General features: G+C 47.9%; 1 protein-coding gene across 3 annotated transcripts in view; it reads right to left on the bottom strand.

Annotated features, from left to right (window-relative positions):
* The window catches only part of RAP1A (RAP1A, member of RAS oncogene family), a 36,987-nt gene extending 18,862 nt beyond the window's left edge, over positions 1 to 18,125 (bottom strand). Inside the window, exons 1-2 of one of the 3 annotated variants that reach the window (XM_065698707.1) lie at positions 18,020 to 18,125; positions 17,473 to 17,546 (exon numbers count right to left, since the gene is read on the bottom strand). The gene's annotated coding sequence lies outside the window, so the exon portion shown is untranslated. Of the gene's footprint in view, positions 1 to 17,472; positions 17,547 to 17,938; positions 17,994 to 18,019 lie in introns of those variants that run through there. The other 2 variants (XM_065698705.1, XM_065698706.1) reach the window with 2 other exon arrangements.
* Positions 18,126 to 20,001: the final 1,876 nt, after the last annotated feature.

The following is a 20,001-nucleotide window of genomic DNA, read 5'->3' as shown; positions in this document are numbered from 1 at the left end:
TGCCGTTAAGGAAAACCATAGGAAGGAGACACAAAGTTGAACTTCATTAGGTTAAAACCTCAAGCTCACAACTGTAAAGGTCACATTTCTGTTTCGTGCAGGACTGCACTAGCTTTTGGGAGTGAGAAGTAAAACCCATCCCTGTCCTTTGCAGCTCTGCTCCATCCCCTCTCACCTCCCATCAGCTCAGGCTCATTCTGCCACCTCACTGGCTTGAGATTCCATTTAGGAGCACAGGTTACTTGCCATTTTGTCTTGGTTTTTAATGAAAATTCCAAGTTTCTTATCGTTATCTACCAGATTTAATAGCAATAAAATACAGTCTGCAGACATGGTAGGAAAAGATTGCCATCACAGGGGGAAGTCCTCTCTAATCATCTAAATAGCTTGCTTGTTATTCCTTGACAGCAATGTTGACTGGATTTTTATGTGAAGTTGCCACTTCTGCCCACAATCCCGTTATCTGACGACTGCCCTTGCAAATAGTTCACACACATTTCCAAAGTCTTTTTCCCTTTCCTCTGTCACCACTTCCACCTCAACACCATGGATTTAACCCCCCAAAATATATTGATGACCGCCTCCCTCCATTTCTGACCATCCACTGTGCAGCTAACCCAGGGGTGGGAATTTTAAAGAACAGTTCAATGAGCAACTCCTACTGAAAGTCAGCAGGATCTGGGCTCCCAAATCCCTTCTTTCGACTTACTTGGAACTCCCTCCCCGTTGCCTCTGCACCTGCAGCGCGCTGTGGGAAAGCATCACCCCTGAAACTCGGGGCAATGTGTTTGTGAAGAACAGGCTACAGAAAACAGCTCAGCAAAGATATTTAAAGCCTGACTCAGTACCAAATGAGTCAGAAAGCCACGGCTGGACTGAGAGGCAAGGGGAGGCAGAGCAGAGGGAGAGGAACCTGCACCTCTGCAGCTCCCACTCACTGTGGTGAAGCTGCTTGGGCATCTGGGACAGTCACTAGTGTGCCACGGCAGCTGAAGCAGGGCTGGCAACACCACCGAGGGCACTGGCTGAGCTTCCACTGCACACTGAGCACATGTTCAACGGGTAGGTTTAAACAGACAGAGCCACATTTTAACAGATTAACAGGCTCCATCCATTCGGACAAACTGGATTTCATTAACCCTCATCTGAAAGCCGGCTGCTACGGGATCTCCAATCCCTTGGGAGCTTCCCATACTCTCCAGGTTCTTTCCTCCCCTCCTGCATTTTGCTTTTCCCACAATAAAAAGACAATTTTCTTCTGCAGTAAAGATGGGAGCTGCTTAAGTCAAATCACCTTGTTCCTGCAGACTTTTTCTCCCTAATACACTCTAAGGAAGACAACACATCGAAAAGACAAACCAAGAGCTGCATAACCTGGTTTGAGGTTGCACCAAGTTTGCAATGCGTTTTAGGAGATGGAAACTCAGTACTTTCTACTATCAAGAATGCAGGAGAAAGCCAGCTTCATATTTAAAGTAATTCAGCTTCAAATCACTGCGAGTGATTTTAAAGGGGAGGAAGCACCACTTAACTGCTCAGAATTGGCATCGCTGGGGTAAAACCCCATGACTGCTGCAACACCTACAAATTAAGCTATTTTATGGAATCCATCAGGTTTCTTTCTTATAAGAAGCATACAGCATCTGTGCTGCACCTCTGCAGCCAAGAGACATGATGTCCCAGCACACCTCTGTGTGCAGGGAGGCTGTGCCACACAACAGTACCAGGCACAATATCACTGCACACAGGAAACAGAAGCATCAGGCACTGGTGCTATCAGAGCATCTCTGAAATAAATCCAGCATCCTGTGCTGTGCCTCTCCAGCCCATGCATGAGCTCTGCCATGTCCTGGACCCTGTTTCCTCCTTCAGACACACATCACTGTGGGATGGAGAGGGACAGGCCATCATCCCAGCCCTGCCAGCACAGACATCACACGTGTGACACTACTTGAAAAGCATCTACAGGGGCAGCAGCTGCCTTTCATTAACAGCCCAGGCTCACAGGCTTCAGCTGCCTGAGTAAAGAAGAAGGGCAGGTCAAGGCTTGGAAAGCTGCTGTGGTCCTCTCAAGCCCCAGATGAGACAGCCTGGCTTTACTTGGCTACCTGCTCTTCCAAGAGCATTTCTAAATGCTTCCAAGGGATAAAAGAAGGAATTGTTCCCCTTTTAATGGTAGCCTCATAGGAAGTTTAAATGAAAACCAGATAATCTGGGGTTTGGGGGGGGGGGGGAAGTGTGGGTCCAAGGTATTTCTCTTCAGCAGCTCAGCATCCAGCACTCCAGAGCCAAGGGCACATGCCACCTTAGAGCTGCAGAAATCAAAATGGTTTAGAAACAGGTAACAAAGCTGTTGGAATCCTTGTCAAATATTTTTCCAACCATAGTAAGAAGTGAGTCTACAGCAAAGCAGAGCTCATCCAGGCAGTTCCTGCTGCAAGCATCTGCTCGGCTCCGATCTGTACACACCTGAAAACGGGGATTTTTAGTGAAAGCGCTGACCCAGTCTCAGCTACAGGGCTGAAGAGAGATGACAACTCAGCAACGCAGACCTTATTTTCACTCAAAAAGCACGATGCACAGCCCTAGTTTAAAAAAGGGTGAGAGAAAGGGAACAGAAAAGAGCGAGGCACCAATCGAGCACACACCAAACCACAAGCATCAGTTCCTAGAGACAACGTGAAAGGGCCTCTCAAGGCGCAGCTTCTACAGCCACGTGCGCTGTTAACCTGACATGTATTCTCCTCTCTTCTTGTTCTCTGGAGAGATGCACTTGGATGGAGAAAGATAGGGAAAGATATCCCTGGGACAGAGGGGAGAGAAGAGGGAGCTAACACCATTCACCCGGCTTTAGGGAAGGAAGAAAAGAGAAGAACCTCCTGAGCACTGCCCTGCTTGTCACCCACACCTCCCTTGCTCATTTTCACATGCATAAACCAAATTACTTGACATTTCCAAGGGGAAACGTGCTATCAGCACTTTACAGACCTGTGAGAGAAACATGCAGGTGTCTGGGGCTGGCTGGACCCTTGTGGCCATCACTTTCCCGTTCCTTGAGAGAGGGGCAGATTCCAGGGACGTTACAGCCACGTGTCGCGGTTCTTTTTACCCTGGCACTTCCATCCGGAATCGTGGCTACTCTAAACAAGACTGATTTTGAGCTCTAAGTGTTCCTCATGCCAGTTATTTTATGTTACTGTGAACTTGGCCATGAAAAGGGGTAGGGTTTTCTGAAGAGTCTACTAAACATTGCTCAATACCCTACCAAAATCCCTTCATTACCGAGAGCCATGCTTGCAAAGCAAACTCAAAGCCGGCACTTCAGCAAAGGCAAGATTTATGATGATCAAAATCACATTAAACCTGACAGATTCCCTCCACAATAAGAAAACCCAACCAAACAGAAAGAACGATGCAGCAATGAAGGCTGGAAACACGAGACCTGGGGCCCTACCCTTGGCTTCACCAAGGACCTGCACTTGCCAAGTTGTAGGCACGAAGTGCCCTGTTCTGGCACTGCCAGATGACAGCTCCACTCACTGACTGCTCACGTATTTGTTATACATGATGTTCTTGGATATTAAATTACTCAATGAAGTCAAAAGCACATTAAATACTTCCCTAAAATTAATCAAAGCTGTCAACGATTATGCAATTGTTACACATGAGCTATGGAAACGTGCTGGGAGGAGGGATGGTGGATCACAAATGAAAGGGTGTTTGTCTGCAAATCACACAATTACTTAACAGACACCTCCCATAAAAAGCAGCGAGGCATACACCACCATAGACTTACCCTGTAAGCTAGCACAGAATTCACTTATGTAATAAAAATCATGGCCATGGACTCACTTGCCAAGTCCCTTCTCCAAGGCAGTGATGTCCCTGTCTTTAGGGCACACAGAAAACCTCCTTAATAACCCCTCCTGATGCCATTAACATCATAAAAATCAGAGGGAAGAAGAAAGACCAAAAAAGAGACAAGAAGCAGGACTTCAATGTGACTTTAAAGTAAATTCGACAAACTTCCATTCACATCATCTTCAGAGTCTGCCTCTTTTATTACTCATTATCACCGTGGTATATGACACCCAAGTAAATGCCCTTTATATATCAACATTTCATTATAGCAGCATACATCTCTTCTACATTATGGCAGGAATCTCACCCTCAATTATACAATTTTAACAGCAACAACTTTAGAATTTCCACTGACTGCTTTCAGCATCAAACCAACTACAACTCAAGGCAACAAGCGTGTAGCTAACTAGAAGCACCACCATGTCCTAGGATACGTCTCTACCCAACTGCAGAGCATTACTGACTGCAGCATCCATACAGTCCTCCCAGGTTTATAAGCTTTTGCTCTCCATAATTCAGTGCAGGGGAAACACTGAGTTATTATTAGGTCTTAGTCCACCTATTTTGTAACTTCAGTGTTAGAAAACAGGTATTTTGGACATTTAGAAACACACGTGCTCCTCAGGGGGGGCTAAGAACACCAAAGAACTGAACCACAGAACCACAGAATGGTTTGGGGTGGAAGGGACCTTAAAGTTCATCAACTTCCAAGCCCCTGCCACGGGCAGGGACACCTTCCACTAGAGCAGCTTGCTCCGAGTCCCATCCAACCTGGCAACCTGAAACAACTCGTAAGTGAATTCCAAATCCCTACAATAAAACTTGGGAACTGGATCTAGTCCTGAACCACATCTGTGCTAAAAAGCATTGTAATAAAGGAAGAATAAACTGAATTCACTGGGATTAGTGAAAAGCATGGCAATATTTCACTACTGTAACATTTCATATTTCTAAAAGAAAATTTTCACCAACTCTTTGTCAATTTACAGACAAGAAGGCAGCAGCGTTTTAATGACACACCTTGTCCAAGTGAGAGGCTATCATGATTCTATCAATCATGATAGCTAAATACTTCTTTTTGGTTTGAAGTACTAGCTAGAAACCAAAAACCACAGCCAAAAGCACGTGCAAAAAGCCAAGCCAGTGATAAGCCAAACGAGCAAACAGGTATCTGAGAAACCTGATACTGTTCGGAGATGTTATTTGAAGTGCTCAACCGGAAAAAGGCAAGAGAGCAGCCTGCAAATCCTGCACGCATCCATTCTCCACAGCTGAAGTCCCGGCCGTGTGCTCCTCTGAACCGCATCCAAATCGCCCGTTTCTGCACAATTTCACATCCTCCGCAGTGCATTGAGGAGGTTACTGACGCAGGGCCAAGGCCATAAAAGCCTGGGCTAAGAGTAAAGTCCTCTAGCAACAGAGTCGTCTTTTCTGCCTTCAGTGTTGTGCTGAGCCGGAGCGCTGGGCAAATTAACTACAGCACACACAAAAGAGGCAGGGAAAGAACCTGCCTTGGAAACAGCGGTAATTCCGCAATGTGGAAAAGTGATTTTATACCCAAACAGAGATTGATCTTCTGCAGTCTGTGATCTCTTCTGCAACCAGCTTCATGCTGAACTTGCAATTTTGAGTATTAGAATGTTAACTTCTATGGAAGCAACTGCCTACTTACTCATTTCGAATTGCTTTGCTATAGAGGCACTCCAGGCAAGGAACAAGTACTTTGGGCAGCCAAAGCTCGCCGTGCCGAAATGGCTAATTTCTTTCTTGTCCTATTGGTCTGCACTTGCAGAAAGTTGCTAGGGACATGTGCTAGGCTAAGGCAGGGGAAAGGAAGCCAGAAGCAAAACCCAAAGACCAACAAACTCCGTGTCCCCAGATTAGAACAAACCACTGCATCACTCACCGTCACTGGCAGCAACTCCAACCAGACTGCAGCACTGTTGCAGATCTACTACTAATGCACACTGCTCTGCAAGCAGGAGGAAGGACACAGCATCATCGAATTGCAGAATGGTTTGGGTTGGAAGGGACCTTAAAGCTCATACAGTCCCAACCCCTGCCACGGGCAGGGACACCTTCCATAGAGCAGCTTGCTCCAAGCCCCTGTGTCCAACCTGGCCTTGAGCACTGCCAGGGATGGGGCAGCCACAGCTCCTCTGGGCACCCTGGGCCAGTGCCTCAGCACCCTCACAGGGAAGAGCTTCTGCCTTATATCCAACCTAAATCTCCGCTGCTTAAGTTTGAACCCTAAGCTATAGTCCCTGATAAGAGTCTCTCTCTGGCATCCTTTTAGGCCCCCTTCAGATACTGGAAGGCTGACATCCACCTGAACTGGGTGGATTTAGAGGAAAATAGACTTTTCTCAATTATATATATAAAACAGTATAATGGGAAGTATTATGCAACCACATTATGGAAACGGCCGATGAACCACACAGCCAACACTTGCATAGCAGAGAGCCAGCAGAACCAAGGTCCTCCCAAGCAATAGCATCCACTCAGCCATTTCTCCTCATCTAGAGCTCCTTGAGTAAAGCAAAGGGCTTTACACAATTCAGAGGAGCTCTCAACAGCTTTTTCTTAAGAGAAGAAAAATACTTCCTTTCGCCCTTCCTCATTGGCAAAACATGTAAACGTTAAAGGGCATGAACATTAGACACAGAAGCTGTTCATGGGAGTTCCCCCATCTGTGGTCCACCAAAGTCACAACTCACCACTGATTTTTAAGACCTACAGAGTGGTTTTATCCATTCTCTTTACTGGAAAAAATGTTGTGACCTTCCTTAACACAGATTAAATACCAGACAGACTCTAGAAGGCTCAACCACAGCAAAACACCAACTACATTAGACTTAGCAAGAATAATTTGTTGTGCTGATAGTAGCTTGGCAACGTTCTTAACTATGTTCTTCCTGGTTTATGTAATTGCAGTAAATAAGTGACAGGAGGTAGCCAGATTGTCACTGCAACTGCAGCTTGCACTTTATTTCTGCAGTAAGAGACACAATAGACACTGGTCCCAAAGCCCTGGGCACTGCTGGGGGCTGGAACCCAGTTTGTCCTTACTTGGCCTCCAGCATCTAATTTTTGATGGAGAGATCAACAGAGCTTCCTCGTGATTAAGGTCAGAATCATAGAGTATTTTGGGTTGGAAGGGACCTGCAAAGGTCATTTAGTCCAACCCCCCTGCAATGAGCAAGGACATCTTCAACCTGATCTTCTTGGAAACTTCTCAAAGTAAAAGACTGCACAGGTTTAAACAAGTGTATTCCTACCCATCAACGATAAATTCTAAGCCTCTAAACACCACACTGCCTGTTAGCATGGACCCCTGCCCGGCTTTTCAGCAGCCTGGGCTGACTTACAAGCGCCAGAAAACACTACGATTCTTTAAATCTTACAGGCAAAACTGCCACAAACAGTTTGTGTGTATACACTGCATTTGACCATGCAGACCCAGCTAAAGGTCAGGTTTGCATATGCAGTCTAATCTTCCCTGCTTCAAAAACACTTTGCCGTTTCGTGTGTGTCAGCCAGAAGCAACCAAAACACCTACTGGTCCCATGCAATGTGGCTAATTAACCGCCTGTTTTAACACTGAGTTTCTTGAATGAAAAGCCCTACTTACCATATGGCCACTTATTAATACTACGTTGTTTATCAGTTTAAATAAAACCCCTCCAGTAATGAGTATCCACGTAATGAGTACTTAAACACAGCTCACGATGGATGTATTTAAGTACTGTAAAGTAAAACTGTGCCTTTTGAAATGTCTTCATTTTAAGGCTTAATAATAGTCTGAATAACAGGAAGTTAATGTACAGAATTAACTGTAAATAGAAGAAAAAGTAACGGTTTTATTAGTTTTCATAAGTAAATGAAGTTATTTAATGTGGTACTTAATCCATCAGTATTTAGCTCAGTCCCTTAATGCCGCTTCCTGGAATTTGGGGGCAAAGGGAAACTGAGCTGTCTTTTACAACAAAACTCAGATTTCCTTCCACATGAAGATTTAACTGAAGGAATATTTAGAACTGTTATTAACACTTTAGTGCTGAAGCCTGATGGGGATTTTCAAGCCAGGAAGTTTGAGGACCAAACCACTGGCAGATCCAATCTCTGCACTGGGGGTTCTCTGTAGTTTTCAAATCCTCCTGAACCTACCAGGCTTAAAAGAGGCCAAACTCCTTTGACAACTTACCCTGGCATTTCCTTTGTGGCAAATAAAAAGGTATTTTTATTTTCTAACTAACCCCTAAAGGAAACAGCTCTGACACTTTAAATCAGTTTTCTACGAGCCACTTCAGTATTTATAGGTCAAGGTTGATTACAACCAAAATAGATTATTCTACAGCTGTCTTTAAACACCAGCAATAAAACAACCCCAGGGGCAGTTGGACTCCTGCTCCCAGGAGAGGAGACACTATGTTTAACACACAAGGAAGGGAGGACACAGCCTAACAAGATGAGTACCACTGGCTTCCCCTCCACCTCACCAACAGTATTCAATCGGGAACAGAAATAAACTCTTCTTTTGCCTTGGAAATGAGAAGATGTAAGGCAATAGTAAAAGAATAAAGTATCAGTATGCAAATTTGTTTAACACACGGCCCGGAGACAGTCAGTTCTGCACTCTGAGCAAGACCTGAGAATATATTACACTGAATTTGAATGTTAACTGCCACTATCCACGATGTCTGTGCTTGCCATTTTGGTCAGGACACCTTTCCATCACAGTTAAAACTCCCATTCAGCCGTATTTGTCTACAGTAAACCTATAAATACACCATCAGCTATACAAACCCATGGGCACTACAGGCACTGTATTTAGGAGTTTATTTAATCTGCTGCCCATACAGATGCGGTTAACAGGAATTTGGCATGAAAAGGACAATAAAAGAAGTTTCAGTCTCTCAGCTTCATAGACATGACGTAGCTTTTCTGACAGCTGCTAATGGCAGACTCAGCTACTCCACCGCCCAGCTCAAGTGTTGGTGCTCTCTGGACTTAGACCTGATACTGCATTTGCGATGAGGGCTTAGAGCAAGCAGTTCATTTAACAGAGAGGCTACAAGTACTGGAGTTAGAGATTAAAGGAAAGGACTCACTTTTTCAGAATCCCACCATTGAGGAAAGTGTCCTGGAGCATTAAAACATCCGTCTGATCATTTCCAATAAGATTCCTAAAAAAGCTTTATTCTAAACCTGAGTGCATTCTAATGGTCAATATGCCAATGCAGTGTATTAATGAAATAAGACAAAGCCATAAGACTATTGTAATCCCTATGACTATTTCATCTCTCTGATGAGTTAAAAAGCCCTAAGTGCATAAATATTTCATGAGATAGGCTGTCTGGAACCATTTCAGTCTGTATCTTTAATCTTCATGTTATTTTCAACTCCAGTTAGTGTTGTAATCCAAAGCAGAAAGCAACAATTGGCTGAATTTATTTTCTCTTCAGCTGTACTTATTTCATAAATCCATCACGATCTCTGTCCTCCAGGCCTGATACGCAGTGAGTTACCCAGCACAGTACTAACACATCAAACCTCAGGGTAAAGCAAGATGTGCTGGAATGAGAGTACTTGCGCAAAAAGCAGAGCTGCGCCAGAAATAACCTTCCCCAGTGAACTATGATTTACTTCAAGCCATCACGTGGTAGGTGGCATATAAAAAGATATTATTCTGCGTGTCAGCTGTCTGTAATGAAAGTTTCCCTCTTCTCAGCAGCCCCTCCCTACAACTTCCAAGTTTATTTGCATTAGAGAAAAGACTATTACATAAAAAGCAACATAAAAGGCGCTGCAACCGATACATCCAGCCAAACTGCTCCTCCCACATACCCGGTGCTTTCCAGAGGAAGGGGCTATTTCCAATTAACGTGTTAAAAATGCGAGATGCCCAATTCCACACAGATTATTCACTGGGACAAAACAGCAGTCTTCTAGAAGCATGCAGCACCCACGAGCGAGTGCAAACTGCAGCCAGCTACAGTCAGAGATGCTCAGATCTTCTAAAGAGCAGACTTCACAGCTCTGGGCTCACACGCAATGCCCTAATTTAAATATGACAAAGTCACATTTTTGTCTGTATTAGAACATGACAAAATATTTCAACAAACCCCCGAGACGTTCCAGAATGTGCAGTTCTAGCTGCATACGAGTGAAACGCAACTGCGTTCTTCTGTAATGCTCCAGCAACCAGCAGTCACACAATGCAACCGATTGACAGTGTGCTACCAGTTGCAGCGCACTTCCAAAAAGCAGGTTTTTGCAGTTAACTTTCGACAGGGCAACAATTACCTACGACAGAAATGCTCATCCTGCTCCTTCCATGAGCGTGTGAAGCACCAAGGCAGCACACAGTTTTGACCGCCTCCTTCAAGCGATTAATAAAGATGTCTCAGCCGTAACACAGCCACTGCTGTGGACATCCCCAGACCTCTGGCTTCAGCTGGATTTAAATACTTTCCATCTTATCAATATTCAAAAGAAAGAACAAACCCGAATGACTCAGGCCACCTGCTCAACGGGGCTGCCATTGACTGAAAATATGGGGAGCCAGGAAACAAAGTGAGAAGGGTAAGAAAGCCAAGACAACCACCTGTAAGGTGTGGGCTATAAGCAGCCCTGGAGCTTCCTTTTTTGCTGTCTGTCCTATGTTACCTGCTCCTTCCCTGCTGTAAAAGCCCTGTAGAAGGTCAGACTATCCCCCCAGATAAAGGGCTTTGTTCATCAAAAGAAAACAGCAGCTTTCAAAACATACCCAGGTCTGTCTTTGCCAGCATCTGGATTTCTCAGTCCCAAGAACTAAATACGTGCTTTCCCCTGGGTTCACATCAAGCCAGTACAGCTGCACTGAGGAAGTGCCAGTTCAGGTATAGCAGGTATTTCCCAACAGCCAGCACCCAATACCTGCTGGACCACTCGCAGCACGGAGCAGTAACACACATCAAAACATCAGCAACACACACATCAAAACATCATCTTCATGTGGCCGCATTCAGATTCCTGCAGAGTTACCCTACCTGCTTCAGCCAGCTGACATGAGGAGAAAAGAGCCCTTTGTCATGCCCTGTGGACTTCTATCACAGGAGAAACAGAAACGACACAGCTTAAATCTCACCTTTAACTGGATGCACTGGCTACTACAGTGTTGTGAAAGCAATCTGCATACAGAAGTTATAAGCCCCAAAAAGACTGGTGATCAAAATTAGGGAAGGTTTCCAGTGTCCCACTTCTTCCCACACATACCTTAAAGGATCTTCCCACAGCAGATGAATGCAATTTGACTTTAAACACACCATTTCTGATTAGGAATGTAACACTCAGTGCCTCCTCCTTGAACACCGCCCATCTTCCCACAGCCTCTTCATTTTAATAGCATTAAATGGACTGCTTTAGACAACCCTAATTATTGCAGTATTTGCAAGGGGAGAAGCAATCTCTCAGTAACTGCCTTCTGTCCCAGAGCTTTGGAGATCAAACCTTGTCTCCTACCAAACCTGGAAGTCAAATGGCATCAGTAGGTCTACCACCAGAACAGCTTTCAGTGTATTTCAGTGTAAATACCAGGTACATGCTGTGCCTGGTCAATGCACTGATGTCACTAAGGTCTATACAGCTTCCCCCTGCACAACCCTTCCTTCAGAAGAGAGCTCAGAGAATAGGCATTAATAACATTATTACTATGACAGGAAAGCACAGGAAGCTCCTAATAATGAGCCATTTAGCTCCAAATGGCTTCAGTCAGCCTGCAGATACATAAACCCAACTCACAGTTGAGTGAACTTAACAGTCACCAACACCACAAGCAAAGCCAACTGAAGAACAAGCACAGAAGACCCTGGCAGGCTGCTCTTCACAAATAAGCTGTTACCACCGAAGACAAGAGCGCAAATATTCACCTATTTATCCACCACCCAGAAGAAGCTGCAGGTCATGTTCTTCCCACACGCAGCAGGCAAAGCAGATAGCCACCACGTTACCCCTGCTACAGTCCAAGCACAAGACAGACACGACACTGCCCTAAGTCAGACGTAGGAACTGCAGTTTCTTCTTCTCCCTGAGCTACCTCAACATCTGAGAGTGCACGCATCAGCAAGGGAGACACTGGGGGGTGTGACTGTGTTTAATGACCATGAAACCACAGCCTGAAGCTCCGGCCACTCAACGCGTCTTGCCCACCCTACCAGGTAACACAGCCATGCCACGTAAACTCACTGAAACAGAGGGTAATTCAGGTTGCAACGTGTCCCCAAACTTCTCTGCTACAAACCCCGTGGGGCTACTTTCGAAGTCAGATCAGGCCACTCAAGACCTTGCCCATTCAAGTTCTGCATTTCTGCAATGGCAGAGATGCCAAAAGATCCTGGGCAGCCTGCTCCAGTGCTTAACCACTCCCACAGGAACAGCCTGTCCATGCTTTAGCTGGTATTTCCCTTGCTGCCACTTGTCACCATGGCCTCTCACCCTTTCAGCATGCAGCACTGCCCTTTCCCCTGCCATGGCAGGCTCAAAGAGGCAGGCAGGGTCAGCCACTTGGTGATATGCCTGTGGATGCTGAGATAAAACCAAACCCACACCATGAGGTTTCAGAACCTACCTTGCTCATCCAGCTTCTGTCAAACATTCTCGATTGTGTCTGCTTCTAACACTACAAAGTAAACTGATCTTAACAGGCATGAAACATCCACTTTATACCAGCTATAGCCTGAAAAACCTTGGGTTTCTTTACACATGGAAGATACCCCTTACAGAGACAGGTCCATGCTCTGGCAGTGGGGTCCTCCCTGAAAGCCCAGAGGCAGAGACACAAATACAGGCAGTAAAACAACAGAGCAGGGGATGCTTTGGAGCAGAACCAGTCATAAAGCTAAGACTACAGCATGCCAACCTCACGCCAGGTCACTCAGAACACTTAGACCTGTCTCAAACGCAAATCTCAACTACACTGGGTTTCAACTATCAAATAATATTTAGATAAGATACCATTCCTGCAGTAACTTTCCTAGGGGCTTTAGGACTTTTAGGGAAGAAAGCTAAAAGCAACACTGAAATACAGAATTCATGTCATATGACATTAGGTATTATTTTATCAACATGTAATTTGCAAGTGCACATACAGACAATTCCAAGGTTATTTCTATTTCAACACATTCATATAGAAAGTGTACTCTCCGATACCTCACATTAGGTAACTTTCTTTACATCCTTCTTATCGAGAAGCTAGTAATGAAAGTGTATTTTCTTCATACTTCTTTTAATCCTTTACCTTCTAGTGCATTATTTCAACAGTTCTTCATTTAACCAACAATTGTTTTTTCATTCAGATATTGGTGTTGGAGACACTAAACTGGATCAGTTTGACTCCTACTTGGTTCTTGCTTCCAAGTGTTCCTGAATGCTCAACAATGGGAAAGCAAAGGAGCTCAGTTTTTCACTTGCCCAAGAGCTCTAATGCAAGCACAGAGGATGAATAACCCACTACTAAGTGTACTGCCTAAAAAAGAACATAGTTAACCATTCTGGGAAGTGTTTTACCCATAAATATCGTGCCTCTCTTCTTAGACTGACCAATGCAACCTACTTGCAGATGTACAATTGAAATAGATTCACCTTCAAAACTTCAGGCTTTATTTGAGCATTGCCATTAACTGAACTATATTGAACTTGATTATATTTGCAACCCTCATAGCAGGAAGTATATTGTATTTTCAGTCTGCAGAATAGCAGCCATAAGCTAATACAGCTGTAGTCTTGTTCCAACCTGGGCTTTATGAATTAAAACTAGGTCCTCCTTTATCCTCTCTGTCCTTGTGATGCTAGGATGTAATCCAAGGAGAAGCCTGTTTGAGAGGTGGACTTTTCAGGACATTCATTTATACCCAGGGAGCAGCCTGAGAACCCCAATAATCTCCAATCCTGGCTGCCCCCACACTTCAGTACTGCAGCAAATAAAACACCTCATGCAAGTGTGACCATCTCAATGAGGCAGTTGCATCTGGGGAAGAACAACCCCATGTACCAGTACAGGTTGGGGGGTGACCTGCTGGAAAGTAGTGAAGGGGAAAGGGACCTGGGGGTCCTGGTGGATAGGAGGATGACCATGAGCCAGCAATGTGCTCTTGTGGCCAAGAAGGCAAATGGCATCTTAGGGTGCATTAGAAAGGGAGTGGTTAGTAGGTCAAGAGAGGTTCTCCTCCCCCTCTACTCAGCCTTGGTGAGGCCGCATCTGGAATATTGCGTCCAGTTCTGGGCCCCTCTGTTCAAGAAGGACAGGGAATTGCTTGAAGGAGTCCAGCGCAGAGCCACAAAGATGATTAAGGGAGTGGAACATCTCCCTTATGAGGAGAGGCTGAGGGAGCTGGGTCTCTTTAGCTTGCAAAAGAGGAGACTGAGGGGTGACCTCATCAATGTTTACAAATATGTGAAGGGTAGGTGTCAGGATGATGGAGCTAGGCTTTTTTCAGTGATATCCAGTGATAGGACAAGGGGCAATGGGTGTAAACTGGAGCATAGGAAGTTCCACGTTAACATCAGGAAGAACTTCTTTACTGTAAGAGTGACAGAGCACTGGAACAGGCTGCCCAGGGGGGTTGTGGAGTCTCCTACACTGGAGATATTCAAGGCCCGCCTGGACAAGTTCCTGTGTGATGTACTGTAGGTTACCCTGCTCTTGCAGGGGGGTTGGACTAGATGATCTTTTTAGGTCCCTTCCAACCCTTGGGATTCTGTGATTCTGTGATTCTGTGAGGCAGACTGGATGGAACGAGACAGCTCAGCAAGACAAACTTCTCTTCCAAACTTCCTAACATCCTTACTTATCTCTGCCATTAGGCGTCACGTTTCCAGCAGCAGAAACTACTGCAAAGTGTGAGCACAAATGCCCCAGTGAAAATGTGACCCTGGATTTATGAGCACTCCTCCAAGAAGATGCTTTCATTAAAATTCTGTTTCATTTCCTATCGCTCCTTAAATACGAAAGAGTAAAAGCAAATCAATCACTAGTTCAGAGCTCGGCATACAGTGAATTCAGGCCGGGCTCTAACCACCATCCCCTCTTAAGAAAACCCAACAACCACCCACCTCAGATCAAGGCTGAAACCAAACTCAGACACACCGGAACGAGCTTTAAAAGTCAGTCTCTCTTCAGTCTGCTTCTGCAGAATTAAACACACAAAGCTATCAGGAGTGCTTGATGTTTAACATTAACCTGGCTCATCAGAAAGCGACAAAATGGGCAGTCTCCCATATTATCCTAAAAATAGAAGGTCTTGATGAGGATGCAGAGGCAGACCCAGCTGCCTGAGCCCCGCAGAGCTCTGCTGACCTCACATCAGCAAGGCTGAAAGTAACACCAAACCGAGGGGAATTCTCCGTTTCAAACAGCTACAAGTAAAAACCAGTTCAAATACAAAGAGTAAAGACTCAAACTTTGTGTGTACGCGGAAAATTCACTTCCTTTTCTCTAGTATGAACAGGTAACACGTTCCTGCCCTCAGAACATTAGGATCCCTCTTTAAGATGACTTTTTATAAGTCTCTGTAAAGTTGCACAGAAGCAATGTGTTCTCCAAACACTAAGCACAAGTTCAAAGTGCCACCAAGTGCACTGTGCATCCGCGTGGTACACGAAAAACCCCTGCAGTATATAGTACGAACAACCGTTTACAGTTGTTCATGCCCAAGACTATGATTCAGTACACAATTAAGACTTTTATGTCAGAGTACGTCTCCTATGCTCCTGCTATCCAGTTCCATTTCAGTTTAAGAACAGTCTTCAGACTGGATGAACAGCCACGAATCGCATCACAAACAGTCCGTGTGTGTGCGGCTTACGGCTTCAAACATAAACCACTCTGATCAACTGCGCAAACATCAGCCTGCAAGGAAAAGCATGACCGTGTCGCTGGAATTACACTGCGCTAGTAATTGAGTCCAGTTGGCACGGAGTCCTCTCAGAATCTGCAGCAAAGCTACTTACCCTAAAAACGGCCGCACCAGAGCCAGGACACGTGATGACAGACACCGCTCAGCTCCCTTCCACTCCCCAGAGTTACAGCTCTGCCAGCACCAGCTGGGCCTTCTAAATGTCATCAAGGTTTCCTTCACACCACACGTGGTCCCTTGATCACTGACACCCTTGGGGACACCCTACCCTACACCTACAAAGGCCATAGAAATACCTGCTTTTAAGCATAACTCAGTTTTCCATGGGTGATCTTAGCCTGACACAACCCAAGCGCTCCTCTCCTGGTGCATAGAAAACACTGTGTGCTAAACCAGATTATTTTTAGAAGCCGTGTATGTGAGCACAGCACTTCCTGTCGACTCCACCTTGCACCATGCGCGTGTGCGCATCCTCATTCCCAAAACTAGGATTTCACAACTTCTGCTGCCTGCCACAACAGAGAGAACGAAGGGACAACGTGCAGAGAACTACAACCTCCCATTGTCTAACTCAGCATTAAGAACTTCTCTTGGAGTTTGTTTGCCACCCTTCAGCCAATCGCATCAATAAATCGATGGTGTTTTTTGCTGCCATAATGACGAACAGAACATTAAATGTTTTTATTTATCACACTGGTCTTTTCCATAGCAACAGGATGTGAACATGGCATTCCCGGAGCAATGAAGTCACTATAGCAACATGATAATGATGTCAGTTTAATCGGCCAGCAGTTCATCCTTGGGACATGGTGAACTGCGCCGCCTCCATCAGTTACGAGAAGTCACAGACAGCACAGAGGCTCCATCTAAAACTTCCCTTTAAGTCGCCTCATTTCAGATAACTTCTCATTAAAGGCACAGACCTTCCGCTGCTGACGCACTGCTTTGTTCCTCCACAGCTCCAGCCCTCACTGCCTCCCGAATCCCCACGTTAAAACCCGTTCAGAACCAGAGGGACCTGCCGGCACCAGCGGCAGTCTGCAGCCTCCCCTTGCAGTCGGGATCACAAGGATAAAGCCCACCACCACGGCAGACAGCTGCTCTCCACGCAACAGCCGGCTTCCTCCATTTAACTGCAGACACGCTGCGTCTCCCTTTGCGTGGAGCACTACTACTACTCACAGAGAAGCACAAAGGCAACGGGAATCACAGAGCGCTGATCCAATGCCCTGACGGCAGAGAGGCGTTTTCAAGTCAAGCAGCTATTTTAAGTGTATTATCTCCCTTCTTAAGCTACTGAAAGGAAAGAGAACAAAGTTTTCAAGGGTTGCCCTTCCTGTTTGCAGCCTTTTCCAAGCTGTGAGCAAAGCAAAACTCAAGAGCCGATTCCAGCTGGGATTGACTCGGTGAGTCCAGCCCCCAACCACCGCAGCTCCAACATCGCAAGCAAAGCCCCTAAGTCACAAGTACCCAGACACAAGCCTCCCCTGCACAGAGAACCGTCTGTCCCTTTAAAGGGACTGAAGGAAGCTCAAGGACCATTCCAGAGCCGAAGGGCTGCGGGACAACGGCTCCCTGGGCTCGGAGGCTGGGCACAGCGCAGCGCTGCCCGCACGGCTCAGGAGGCTGCTCGGGAGCGCGCAGCCGTGCCCTCGGCCCGGCTCATCCCCCCTGCCCAAACCCCCGCCCGTACCCCCCACCCCCGCTCGCCGTTTACCTCCAAGCGGTCTTCGGGGACGGCACGGGAGCCTCCTGCGCCCCGTTACATCTCGGGGCACGGCGCGCACCTGACTGCGCGGAACACCGAAAGAACGCCGGTTATTTCCCGAGCCTCGCCGCCTCCCTCCCACCCAGCGCCAGCCGCCCCGCCTGGGCCCCGGCCGCCCGCACAAGATGGATGTCCAGCCTGCGCCCGCCGCCCGCAGCCACGGGACGGGACGGGACGGGACGGGACGGGCGGCCCGCAGCGGGGAGCCCCGCACCGCCCCGCCCAGGGCCCAGCGCCCGCCCCGCCGCGGCCAGGGCCGGGGACGAAGCCGCCTCCCCCTCGCTCCCGACCGGGCTTCGCCGCGCCCCTGGGGAGGGAGCGCCCGGCCCGGCCCCGCTGGCACCGCCTCGCCCCGGGCCCCCGCCGCCCGCCCCGGGCCGCCCCGCTCGCTCCCGCCCCGGCCCCGCGGCCTCACCGCGGCCAGGCCCCAGCGGGAGCGCCCGGCGCCGGCCCGGCCGCACCGCGCCCGCTCCCCGCACGCCGCGGCCCCGCTCACCGCCGCCTTCCGGCCCCCTCCGGCCGCCGCCGCTCGGCTCCGGGCTCGGCTCCTGTGCGCGGCGGCGGCGCCGCGTCCGCTCCGCCCTCACCGGCCGCGGCCTGGGAGGAGCCAGCGGGGCGGGCGCGGGGCCGGGGCCGGGGCCGGGGCCGGAGCGGGGCCGAGCAGGTGCCGGGCCCCAGGGTGAGGGGCACCCGGCCGGGCCTCGGCCTCCCCTTGGCCACGCAGCGCCCAAGGCCGCGGAGGCCGCGTGGCAAGGGGCCAAGCGCCGGGTGACAGCGAAGGGAGCCGGGGCCGTGCGGACAAGGAGGCCGAGAGCGGCTCCTCACCGACGGGAAGGTGCCGGTGGCGGTGCAGGACCGGGGGGATGCTGCTCCGGGTGCATGGGGCTCGGCGAGGCCGCTGGGCACAGGGTGTGGAGAGTGAAGAGCCGTGACAGCCGGGTAGAGCGTGCCCGCGATCAATGGGAAAGCGGCGGAGCACTGAAACACCCCGCACAGGTCCCGGTACTGGGGTTACGTCCCTTTAGGGTTCGCAGGTAACAGCAGCCACGCGTGAAGGATCGGGTCAGCTCACCATAGTCACTGCGCAGGGTCTCCTGATCTGTTAGGTTGCTTCCTTAGCCCTAAGAAACTGTAACTCAGCTATAAAACACCTCCTCAAGAAGAGCTGATGTCGACAGTTCATAGATTTCAATGCCTTTCTTTTTTCCCCCTGGTTAAAGATGCATAAGCACCCCGTGAGGAGCAGTAATGGCTTCTATGATTTGAATGCCTAACTCTCCATGAATGGCACTTAAAATGCAAAGGGACTGCTTGTATTTGCAAGCACAGCATCACCTCCTTAAATAACCAGCGACAGGGCGAGGACCACAGCCACCATCCCCAGGGATGCTAAGCATTACTCATCTGGCTTCAGAGGAGGAAACTAAGACAAAGGTTAAATGACTTATCCCAAACCAAGAGGCATTGGCCATAAGACTCACACAGCTCAGAGTCCCCCCTCTCACCCCCCTCACTCTAATCGAGAGAAAACCCTGCTTTAGTTCCGCTCACAGCCTGTGCGTGCAGTAGAAATACACAGCACCGAGAGTTCTGCTCCCACACACAGCTTGTGGCTGCTGATGCTGATCCATAAATCCCTGTTCTTTACAGCTCAAGAAGGCATCTCGTCCCCTGGGGACCACTGTGCTGGGAGCCGATGGGTGAATCACTGCTTCTCAATTTGTATAGCTGGAGGCAGGTAAGCTCGGCAGAGGGATTTCCACCTTCTCTTTTTCCTTGCCAGCCCCAGCAGCGCAGCTCGGTCTCTCCTCCTGCAGCGGGGCAAGATCATCTGCCTTTAAGGATGCTTGACAGCAGCGGTAGCTTGTTTCCCTTGAGTACAAGCATCATCGTGACATCTGTGGCCGTAGGAAGCTCCTAGCTCTGTGTTAAGAACATGAGGCTGTATGTGGGAAACACGCAGAGGCAACAATCAGCTGTAACTTCTGATTTAAAAGCTACAAAGTCACTAAAATGAAACTCATTCCTATGAACAGAAGCAGTACAAAGAGACTTACAGCTCAGTGTACATGGGAAGATATGAGTGCTCCGCAAGGCTTTACCCAAGGCTTGCTTTAGAATTAAAGGGTTTATAACCTTTGCCCCAAATATCAACGCATCTGCAGCTTTTCCCACCCAGCTACTGACTGGAGAATCTTCTTGCACCAGTGAATCAAACCCTTCTCTATTTCATGGCTTGTGGACCATCCGAGTCTCAAAACAATGAGGGTCCAGACACACTCAGGGCCTGATTCAGCAAAACGAAGCACCTCTTTGGTGTCAGCTCGGGCAAGATTGACTTCCCCCCCCCCCCCCCCCCCCAGTTTTCTGCAGGTTTGAGTGGAAGCTGATAACTTCATTGCTGAGTCAGACTTTGCATGAAATGAGATCTGGACGAATGTGAACCCAGTTGTGAAATGAGGAGGAGAAAGGGGTCCA

This window comes from Lathamus discolor, chromosome 19, assembly GCF_037157495.1.
Source record: "Lathamus discolor isolate bLatDis1 chromosome 19, bLatDis1.hap1, whole genome shotgun sequence".
Classification (NCBI taxonomy): Eukaryota; Metazoa; Chordata; class Aves; order Psittaciformes; family Psittacidae; genus Lathamus; species Lathamus discolor.
The sequence above is the reverse complement of the archived record's forward strand: the minus strand, read 5'-3'. Positions and strand labels throughout refer to the sequence as shown.